The following is an 11,986-nucleotide window of genomic DNA, read 5'->3' on the forward strand; positions in this document are numbered from 1 at the left end:
TAGTACTTTCATTTCTAATGTCCCCATACCTTCCCTTACCTATTTCTCTACTCAGACCTTTCCACTTATTTCCAAAACATCCACATGTTTGTCAGAACCATGTATAACAGCCACTATAAAGTCTGTTTGCTGTCTGCATCATGATGAAATTCAGTAAGGTGACAGCACTGCTTTTCTAAGTTTCTCCCTACATGTGCCCTCAGTAGTGCCTAATCTCTGAAAGTCTCTACTCGCTTCTCCAACTAGAAGCTAGTGCTTCCATTCTCTAATTGGCTACATATGACACAGTGCCTTGATCAAGTAGAAAAGGGGGAAAGTAAGGAGGGAAATGATTGTCAGCTGCAGAGGAAAGCTTTGCTCTGTTCCCCATATTTCTGGCTGCAGGTTGCCACTGTAGCTTCTGATAACAATACATGAGAGAAAAGTGGAGCAAAGTCAGTGCTCTGAAAATAGGAGTTATCTGTATGGCTTTTAGATTTAGAAACCTAGCAGATTTCTTTGGATGCTTTCTGTCTGTTTCTTTTGGGGGGTGCACAAACAATCTTTATTGAAGTCACACCAGTAGTCCATTGGTCTTGAGGTCCTCTGTGAACCTGAAGATTTTCTTCTCCACATTCTTTTCTGCCTGTTTCCATAGCTTCAGGGGCTGTTTCTTCTTCCGATAGTGGATCTTGGCCTTTTCCTTCCATTTCTCCTGCAGAGTGGCAGTCACTGCCTGGTATTTCCACCTGACCTCATGAGCCAGATGACCCAGGTAAGTAAACCTTCTGGTAGACTTCAGATGTACAACCTTGAGGGTGGCAGGGACCACCATCTAACACTGAGGTATTCAAGGGCAGCCTGGCCTCTCTTGGTCTTTTGGGCACAGTGTGCCAAAATATGCAGCTCAGAGCTGGGAAGTGGTGGGGCCTGGGAGTGGTTGGTGTTCATCTGCTTTCTGGTACTTTAACTTGTTTCTGTAGAAATTTCCAGAAATGTTGATGCCCTCACAGCATACAACCACCACCTTCTGGCCCAGCAGTACCTGCTTGGCCACAATGGCTACCAGGTGGTCCAGAGGATGGCCTCGGCCATCCAGTATTAGAACCTGCCCCTCCGCCATCTTCGGCAGCTGCCTGGGCCTGTCTAGGTTTCAAATAGCGCTTAAATCCACGTCCAGGGACACTGGGAAGAATAAGCCAGTCTGATGGTACTTTGAATTCTAGTCTTCCTTCTCAATCCACCTGGTATTTATTCTGTAGAATCCTCAAATAGCTGTTTCATCCATTTTGTCCTAGTTTTACAGATGTTTTCAGTGAGCCACAAAAGAAGTATGTGTATCTAATAACTACTTAGAAGGAGCTAACTTCTTTGTAGTTACTGAATTCTCATTGTCATAAAGACTCTTCAAATAATCTTACTAATAGATGTAAGTAACCTACCATTAAGAAATAAGTCTCCAGTTTCACAAAGAGCCAATGTTCAAATGTAACTAACAGAAAGACAGGGATCAATCATACTATCAACAAAAATTAGATCATATTTTGCTTAAGAAGGTTAAGGTTGTATGACTACAGGTTGTTACTCCAAAGTCCTCAACACTCTATAAGGTACTACAGAATGTCTCTCTTTTCATACTCCAGTCTTTGTAGAAATTACAGCAACACCAGGATAGAACATCAGTGGGTATTTATTTTGATGGTCCTTTTACAGACAACTAAGAGTTACCATTCAGTAAAATGCCAATAATTATAACTAGTAGACTCAAATTAAAATCATAAGGATTGGGGCTGGAGTGTCAGCAGTTAGGAACACTAGTTGTTCTTGCAAAGAAATAGATTCTGGTTCCCAGCAGGCACATGGTGTCTGTCTAACAAACATTTAACTTCCAAGTCCAGGAAGTTCAATGCCATCTTCTCAACTCTCCAGGCACCAAGCATGCACATACTGCATATACAGAGATGCAGGCAAAATATTCAAAGATAGAAATAAATAGACCTAAAATTTTCTGTTTTGACCATTAATGAGATGATCTGTTTAAAGAAAATTGTTTCTAGATCTATTTCAAACTCTGACTTTGGAAATGAAACATTTACAATTTAACAAACACAAAGTCAAAAGCAGAAGACTTAAGGATTCAGTGCATTGTTAAAAAGGTGCTAGGCCCTGAGACCCATTCCTAATATAAAACTTAATGAAGAAGAGGAAGAAAAGGAAGAAACAGGGAAGAAAATGGAAACAAAATATGTAAGAGAATAATTTGGGAACAAGTTTAAAAATTAAGATAATTTCAGAATAACAAAATTGTTTAACAGGTAATGGCACTTGCTACTTAGTCTGCCAACTTTAGTTTGATCTCTGGCACCCACATGGTGAAAACAGAAGTGACTCCCTCAGCTGTTCTCTCATCTCCACACATAGACCTTAGCAGACCCCAACACACATGCACTCAAAATTAATTAGTTAATTAATGTATAATTAAAGTGTTGTTTTTTAATGAATTATTTAATGACTTATTTCATATACATTGGGTTTTTTCTGTATGTTTATCTGTGTGAGGGTGCTGGATCCCTTGGAATTTGAGTTACAGAGAGTTATGAGCCGCTGTGTGGGTGCTGGAAACTGAACTCTGGTCCTCTGAAAGAGCAGCCAGTGCTCTAAATCATTGAGCCATCTTCCTGGCCCCTGAAATAAATTTTTTTAGTTAAGATGATTCTAAGAAAATCTAGTAAGTCCTACAATGTTTGTCACTATAACAAACTTTAAAATTCATTAACATTATAATCACTTTTCCTATACTGATTGTTAAAACAGTTAATTACTATACAATGAATTAAAAAATAATTGTTTCTCCCTAAATAAAAAAGATACTATAGTATACTTATGTGTTTATATGAGATTTTACTTGGTAGTTCTGACAGAAGAATTAAGATACCCAAAATTAGTAGCAAGTTTTTCTTTATAAACTGGTAAATGTTTTGCCAATAAGAATATTAACATTAAATATGTTTAAAACCTCTAGATCATCATCATTTAAGCAGGAGGCACATGTCTCTATATTCACGGTGAAACATGTTTTACCTGGAGCTGGAAATATGGCTCAGCAGCTACGAGCACTTATTGCACTCGCAGAGGTCCAGGGTTTAGTTCCCAGCACTTACATAATACCTCACCACTGTCTGTTAACTTGAATTCCAGGGGGTCCAATGCCATCTTCTGACCTTGAAGGGCCCCAACACACATATGGTATACATGCAAACACTCAAGCACACAAGCCTATACATACAAAAATTATGTTTTGAAAAAAAAAATGTTTTCCATTCTATACATATCCTTGCATTAGTGCCCCCCCCCAGAAAAAAATACCTAACCAAATTAAAAATCCAAACGGAGTGTGAAGACATTTCCGTTAGTACAGCTGCACCGAAGATACAGCCACTAATTTAACCCTCTGTGCATGTCCACTTTTCAGTCTTCCTATGCCTATGCCTGGTAAACAACTTTTTCCTGTCAACCATGGGATACTAAAGCAAAAAGAAAGAAGGTCAGGGAATCAGGAAAGGATGGAGCAACAAATCAGAGCAAACCCTTTTCTATGAGTAGGAAACTGTTCGGCTGGCAATATTCACCTCAAAAAGACCAATGCCCAAATAAAACCTGGAAGAGAGAAGTACACCTTTTCAGACTAGGCCAATAACCTGGAGAATTTATAATGACATTTAATTTATATATTCTGGTAAAACTGCTGAAGAAATTTTTAAAGTTCAACAGCATTTCAGAACCATATCCCAGGGATAGCACCAAGAAACTCTAAGTATAATCTAAATTCCAAGGGAAAGATTATACTAGGGCAAAAGACAGAGCAAATTAACAACAGAAAACCTTATTTAAAAACTTTTGACCAAGAGTATTTTGCTGTGTTCTTTGATGTAGTGACTTAATTGAGTTGGAAGTGGCAGGACACACAAAGCCTGCCACAAAGTGTTGGGATGTGTGTGGGCAAGGCTTGACAACAACATGAGAGAAAACAACATGCTGGGGCGGTTGAGTGGACCAAGCCTGTGAGTACTTACAGGCAGCATGGAGCCCCTAAGATAAAGATATCCTGCAGTGCCCTGTGGGCCTACGCTTGCTGGCACTAGTGCAGGATAAAAGGTTATTGTTTTTTTTATTTTACTGACAACAAGTGGCGCTCAATGTGGAGCAAGAATTCACTAGAAAGTTAAGATTATCAGCCTAAGAGTTAGAGAGGAAAAAAATGGGGCCAGCACCAAGACACATGATGTCTCAATTTCAGGAACCTTAAACAAAAGAAACACAGATGCGGCCTAGGCTTGCAGGCCTGTCCTCTGCTATGATAAGTACTGGCAGCTCAGAGAGTAAAGAGATTAAAAGCTGCTTGATTCTTTGACAGAATTGTGTCAAAAATGAATTAAAAGGCTGGTTTGTTTTGAAGATGGTATGAAGACTTAATGTTCAAGTCAAGTTTGTTTTCCTAGTTAGAAGAAAAGAATACAAAGTTCACCCGAATCATGTGGGGATTTTTGCCTGCAGTTCAGAATTGAGATAGGGAAAATTAGTCACTGACTCCAAGTAGAGAATGGTGATATTTGAAAGTTAATAAGGTTATTAAAAAATAGAAGTCTATAGCACCAGGCAGAGTGCATAACAGATGTAGATTATAGAGCAAGTTATTAATAAATGAAGGTCTGAAGCTCCAGACTGAGAGCTGGGCAGATTGGTATACTTTAAGCTAAAGTCCTGGTTTTATGTTGCTTACATATTGATACTGAAATTGATGAAAGGTGTTAGTTTGTTTTATGAATTACCCCGATAAGGCCATGTGGCTCATCAGATGCCAGCTAGCAACAGTGTATGGTTATTGTAAAATTACCACAAGAGGGTCATATTCTCTTAATGTGGGTTCCACAGGATTATTTTTAATTGATTTCTTAACATGATAGATTACTGGATGCCTAAGAACAGAATCATACAGTTTTTTTGTTTATTCATTTGTTTTGTATTGTTTTAAATTTCAAAATGGGTGTGATGTTGAGTTTTGTGGTTCTATTATTTATCTGGGAGACAATACAAGATACAAGCTTTTCTGGTTGTCGATTTAAGGACACTATTTTAGGAGAAAAGCTTTGTGTTTTTAAAAAGGGCACTTATGCTATGGATGCGGTTCAGAATTCTATGGATCAGATTGGATAGAGGGAGACTGCCTGAAAAACTAGATTCAAGAGGATCACACAAAAATTTATCTTGACATTAAAATGATTCTTTTGAGATTTTATATTTATATATATATATATAATATATATATATATATATATATATATATATATATATATATATATATATATTGCAGAATGCGTGGCTATGGTGAAACTTGTCATCAGAATGCTGAACTGGCCTGCTTGGATTCCTGATCTCAGGAACTTTCATCCAGATTCAGCCAGGACAGACATCAGAGACTACAGCAATCATCAGTGTGGCCTTCTTTCTTAAGGCCTGGCCAGCTTTATAGATATTTGGCCATTCTCAGATTTCTGACAGAAATGAAGACTAACTTAGTTTTACAGCCTACCCAGCCTACCCTAGCTAATTAACTTTGAGAAAACATAGTCATTTAGAATACTTTCAAATGGTGATAGTTGTACACAGCTTACATTTGAGGTAAAAGGGTTTTTTTTAAGTAAATAGAAAGGATGATGTGTAGGTTGATGTCAAGGCGATACATATTGGACAGTAGAGAGTGGGTGGAAACAAAATGTTGAAAAAGTGGAAGGGGGGGAGAAAGCAGAGATTCACAATGGGGGCAGCAGAGGAGGATAGTTCAGATCAAGATGAATTAGATTGGTTTTATCTTGTTTAGGTGGGCAGTTTATATCTTTATTAATTGGCAGTGAATTTATTGTTTAGATGTATTGTGGATTGAGAATTTAACATATAAATCTGTTTGATGAGTGGATTGTGAGTCATGTTTTTACTAGGCTGTGGAGGACAGTGTTTGAAAGCAATAGCTAAAAGACACCTAGAACCAGCAGTTCCAGCTCTGTTGCCTGTGGGAGGTGAGGCCCTGTGGAAGGAGATGTGTGGATACCAGGCTTGGAAACTATCTTCCTTAGGTGACTTCACTTGGCCCCACACTGGAGCAGCTCCCATGGAGTGAGACCACGATGGTGGTGGCTGAGAGCAACAAATTCATTTTTATTTTTACCGCAACAAAATACATTAACTAAAAAATTTAAAACCTCATTACCACACCTTTATTTTTTTTTAAAGCAAGCACTTTAAATATGAAAAAGAGCATACACTATGAAAGACTATCTAGAATTTACCTCTCAAATCTTGAGTCTACTGTGTGTAAATGCTGATTGTAGGATGAAAGGTAAATGTTCTTATCAAAGACAATACTATGAAGGAGGTCCATCTAAAGAGAGCTCAAACTGAATAAAGCTGACATGTGTCCAATAACTACAAATCTGTAAGTCAATATATAAACCTGCACCCTCAAAGTCTAACACTTTAAACTTTCTATGTATCATTAGAGACAATGACAAGAAGTAAGAACATATATAGTCTTATTTTACCCTCTATTACTGCCCCATGCACATTTTGTTAAATGTCAGCTGGACTACTTTAAATTTAAGTTAAAAGTAAGAAACAGAGCATTTATACAAACCCCAAAAAAAGAATAAACAATGATCCAAAACAAACAGAACCATAGCAAAGCCAAAACTACAGCAGTTTTTCCACAATGAATACACTGCAAGACATAATTTTTACTCTTAGACAAGAAAGGAGCTTCATAACAGTTATTTTTGGCTACTTCATTGTTTCTCCATTTTTAATCTTTATTTCTCTATGCTAACATAAATTTATTGTTTAAGTTCATCTCTAAAGTTAAAAAAATGAATTCGAAAATACAGCAGCAAGGTCAAGGAAAATGCAGTTTTTGCATGCAGCCAGGACATTCTCTGGAAGGCTCCACTCTACATTGTACATTTCCCAATTCCTACAAAGGCTAACTGAAGCTCACTGCCAAGCACAGTAAGTACTTCTACTAGGGAATTTGAGCAGCCTATCTTACTAGTCATGGTCAGTCCTCCCTCTGAGGAGCTGGTTTATTCTGCAATAAGGAGGCTGAAGTCACAGTCAGGGTCATGGGCTATACAGGCTACCTCCCTGCCTTTAAGGAAATCAAGTCAAGAAACATTAAAGATTATGGCATATGAGCAGGCACACGAACAAACACACACGTTGAAATATAAATAAGCCACAAGCAAATTATCTTCCAAAGCAGGAGCTGACAATAAGACACAGGCCAAATCTAGCCAGCTGCATATTTTCTTTTGACTCTGGTTTTGCTTTTGTTTCACAAGTGTACAACCTGAGTGCTTTCATATGTTTAAATGATTAAGTTTAGGAGCTGTAGGGAGGCTCTTGCAGGGAACCTGGGTTCAATCTCCAGAACCCACATGGAGGCTCATACCATCTGTAACTCCAGTTCTAGAGTATCCCTTCCTCTGGCCTCCATGAGTACTGCACAGATGTGATACACAGACATACATGTAAGCCAAACACCAGTACACATACAATAATAAAATATGATTATAATACTTTGAATGGTAGCTCTAACCACAGTATGATCCCAAATAAAACGTAATGAATACACACAAAAAGTTTAAACAGGAAAATATAAAATGTTGTCTGTTAGTCTGAATAAAATAAAATAAAAATAAAATACTATATGAACCTTTCAGACAAACTTTTTAAAACCCTAACACAAATACCATGCACCATAAAAATTCTAGCTATTATGTAAATATGATTATAATACTTTGAATGTCAGACTCTAACCACAGTATGATCCCAAATTAAATGTAATGAACACACATAAAGAAAAAAAAGACAAGAAATTAGCATGAAAATGTAAATAAGCAGTTATAACTCTTGATATGCACGATTTTTCCTGTTATTTTTCTGTACTTATAAAATTTCTAAAGTGGGTAACCCTGCTATTATGACAATATAGTTTAAATGTACTATGGAATACCTTTACAGGGGAAGATAGAGCAATCATGTTAACCACTTGAATTTAAATACATAGTTCCTTGCACACAGGTTCAGTCAACATTACCATTCACCATTACCTATAACTCATATACTGCTAAGAATTAAAATGAGACCTAGGAGACTGCACAAAATAAGAGCACTTACTGAGCAAATATGAGGATCGAAGTATGAATCTCCAACACCCATGAAAAAAGAAAGCTAGGCATGGCTGTACTGATTGTAACACCAACATTAGGACATAGCAGCATGCAGATTCTTGGAATCTACTGGGCAGTCAACCTGGTCAAAATGGTGGCTTCTGGTTCAGTGAAGCTCTGTCTCACAGAAATATGGAGGGATCAAGAAAAGTATGCCCTTCTCTGGGCTATGTAGATGCATGCTTGTGCATAGCCATGTACATGTAACACACGTATAATTAAAATAGGATTTTAAAGAGAAAATTCTCTATTTTGAATGCCTTCAGAGAAAGAGCTGTTGATCTGGGCTCAAGGTTAATATTCTGGAATTGTAAGTTCAAATACACTATAAAATATGTTTGTAATTTAAATTAAGAAAGTAATTGTTCACTATATTCATGTTTATTTCAAAGAATAGTCTGACCAAACCCTAAATAGTCCACATACTCTTTATATCTAGAAAAATTAACATTTAAAATCATACTGAACAGTACAATTTCTTGTTCAAAGGAAAACACATTTCCAGACCCCCCACACACAAAACAAACAAAACCCACAGACTTTCTATGCAAGACTTTTAAACAAAGTATTCTGCTAATACTTTATATAAGGTGTTGTTTTCAGACTAAAGACAAGGAGCTTAGGTGCATATTTAACATACCAAAGTTGGTCTGGTCTCCAGGTCTCTCAGTCCCCAAGGGCTGGACTCCTCCCCCAGAAACTCTTTGCTGTATAATTCAGACATTTTGGTCTATCTCCCATGCTCATTCTCACCCTTGCATTTTGTCTTTCCCTGTTTGTGGAAGCTCTTTCTTTGTCTTCTCTCTCCTTCCTCACTGTGACTTACTGGACTCACTCCTTCGGACCAGTGAATCAGCCCAATAAAGCCTTCCCAATAAATCTGCTATTATATACTTTAATTCGGTTTGAACTGGCTCATTTTGCTGGTGGAGAATAACTTACCACAGGGTATTCTGATAAAACTAAGGTGTACTTAAAGAACTGTGTTGTTTACAACAGTGCCACACACCTGTAAACTGGATGTATGAAGCTAACTTTACAGCCAGCCTGGGCTAAATGAGACATTGTCAAACAATCATCAATTGATGTCACTCTTTCCTGTGGTCTGGGGAAAATAGCCTTTGCAGTTTGTATTCTAATAGTAAGTTGAAATCTAGTTGTGAATGATACTAAAATTCTAACTAGCTTAGCAGCACACACCTTTAACCCCAGCACTTGGAAAGCAGAAACAGTCGAATCTCTGCATCCAAGGCCAGCCAAGTCTACAGAGTGAGTCCTAGGACAGCCAGATTTACAGATGAGAAACTGTCTTGAAAAGTAAACAAAAGATACAAATTAAATTCTCTCAAATCACAAATGTAAAACCAAATAAAAACAAATTTACCACAAAGACTATAATTGACAGCTTTACTTTGTTTTTGTTCCCTTGTACAATGTTACATAGTAGATAATTTAACCTCATTAGAATGCAAAACTTACACAAAAAAACACTGTTTGACCACAAGCCAAAACTACAACAAAGTGACAGACTCTATAGCAATTAGCTCTCACTACAAGCCTGGCTGAGAGTACACAATTCCTGTGTTTTGTGTCCATTACCACAGACTGGACATGGTGGAGCTCAACATTCTTGGGAGACTGAGGAAGGAGGATCAGAAAGGAAACCTGGGCTATAAGAGAGCCTGTCTCAAAAAGAAATCAAAGAGGGGAGGGAAGAACGACAAGAGGTAGGCAGAAGAAAGGGTAAGGGAAGGGGTTAGGGAAAGGAGGGAGAGAAGGGATGGAAGGAGGAGACTAAGGCTGACTAGAGTACAGACTCATGTAAGGAAGCAAGTGGACCTAAGTTTCCCTCCTCTCCCTCTCACTGATACAAATAAATGTTTATTCAGAAAGTACACTCAGTATACTGTTAGCCACATTTAAAGGTTAAGAATTATTCTCACTTAATATTTACTTACTACATTTTATAAATAACTACCAGAAATCAGGTATGGGTTGTGACCTTAAAAAAAAATCTGGATAATCAAGTTTCTTGACTATAAGTCAGAAGAACATATTGAAATAAATCAGAAAACATATTTCTTTAATGTTTTATATGAATAGTATTTTACACAACACACCCATTATGTAAGTTATGTTTCTCACACACCTAAAAGCAGCAACGAGGAAGCAAGTGACTTCTAAACCAGCCTAGCCATACAGCAATACCATGACTCAAACGTAAAACTTTTTTTTAATATCAAACATGTATTTAAGAAAAGCATTTTTAAAAGGTATTCTGTGTTAACATATAAAGTAACTGATTTGGTTCTGAAATCTCAACCATTTTAGAAAACTTTTACTTAACCTAATAGATGTGCAAGAATTCAATACACTATAAAACTCTTAGTAGGATTCTATTTCTGGTTTCTACCATAATAAGTAGAAGAGGTTAAAGCTGGAGCTGCTTTTTTGACTTAACAGATTTTGACATACTCAGCAAGTTGCAACAGGACATACTGTAATACCAAAATGGAAACTACTTAATCAACATTTCCCTCTAGAAACAGTTCATACAGAACAGTTTATAGGGGTACGGTTTTATTTTTTTTTAAGTTAGCACTTAATTTTATTAGCAATACAAACTGTTTTTCCTAGTCTTCCACCATATGTAGTTAGTGTTAGTGAATATTAATAGTGTGTGTACACACACACACACACACACACACACACACAGGGTTAGAGCCCCACTCCTCGCTGTGTATTTCTAGGCCATTATAAAACCTCAACACACTCTAGAAATTCACACTGTGATGCACCCAGTGCACAATGTCTCAAAAGGTTTTATTTTAAAATGTTGGGCATGACTCTAAAATCTTCCTCCTCTTCCTTTCTTCTCCCCAAAATGTATGGAGTATGTTAATAAAAACAAACTTTACCATGGACATATTCCCAGCCTCATGTTTGTTCCCATTGGCTTTACTTTATATAATTCCCAAATTCTAAGTTTTAGTTACTAACCTCTTCATTTAAGTGGGGAAATGAAAGACATCTTCTCTGAATTAAACAGGTTATTGTAGTAAGATTTATAAGCACTTGTCTCTAAAAGAAAAAATCATTTAAAATAGATTTCACCAAGTAGGGTTAATAAGACCATATTTTATCATTTACTAACACCATCTAGTTTGTAACTTTAAACAGTATATTTAAAATTCATTAGTACCAACTCTTTTAAGTAATTATATGCAATTTTTTTACCTTGTGTTAAAAAAAAGATAATTTGATAATGCCAATATGCGCCCTTCTTATGTAAATAAATACACCATGATACCATGTAAGATTGGCTATGTAAGGGAAGTAACAATCTAGCTTCAAGCTGCATTTTGAAAACATCCTTGCAGTCCTCATCCCTATGCTTCCTCTTGACAACATCTACATTCACTTTCTAAGTTTTCTTCTTGCAAGAGTCAGCACTTAACAATGACTTCAGAGAGTACACACACTTGCTATTTTCTGCAAAGAATAAAGGATGGAGAAAAGCATTGTAAAGAGCTGGGGGAAAAAACCCACAAATATTCATTCTCACACATAATATATTTCCATATTTTAAACTTTAAGAAAAACCTCAGCTTTTTATATTTAAACAGAAACATGAGCCAAAAAGATGGTTTAGCTAATAAGACATTCATTGCCAAGCCTGACCACCTGAGACCAATCTCCAGCATCCATATGGTTGAAGCAGAAAATTG

The 11,986-nt window shown here is 36.8% G+C and overlaps 1 protein-coding gene and 1 pseudogene across 3 annotated transcripts in view; both read right to left on the minus strand.

Annotated features, from left to right (window-relative positions):
• Positions 1-11,986, minus strand: part of TCF12 (transcription factor 12) — a 241,240-nt gene that overhangs the window by 180,912 nt on the left and 48,342 nt on the right. The gene's annotated exons all lie outside the window — the stretch shown is intronic.
• LOC308434252 (large ribosomal subunit protein uL13-like) lies at positions 554-1,102 on the minus strand (annotated as a pseudogene). Its single transcript has one exon. The product of its transcript is annotated as a large ribosomal subunit protein uL13-like (transcript).

This window comes from Micromys minutus, assembly GCF_963924665.1.
Source record: "Micromys minutus genome assembly, chromosome: 21".
Classification (NCBI taxonomy): domain Eukaryota; kingdom Metazoa; phylum Chordata; class Mammalia; order Rodentia; family Muridae; genus Micromys; species Micromys minutus.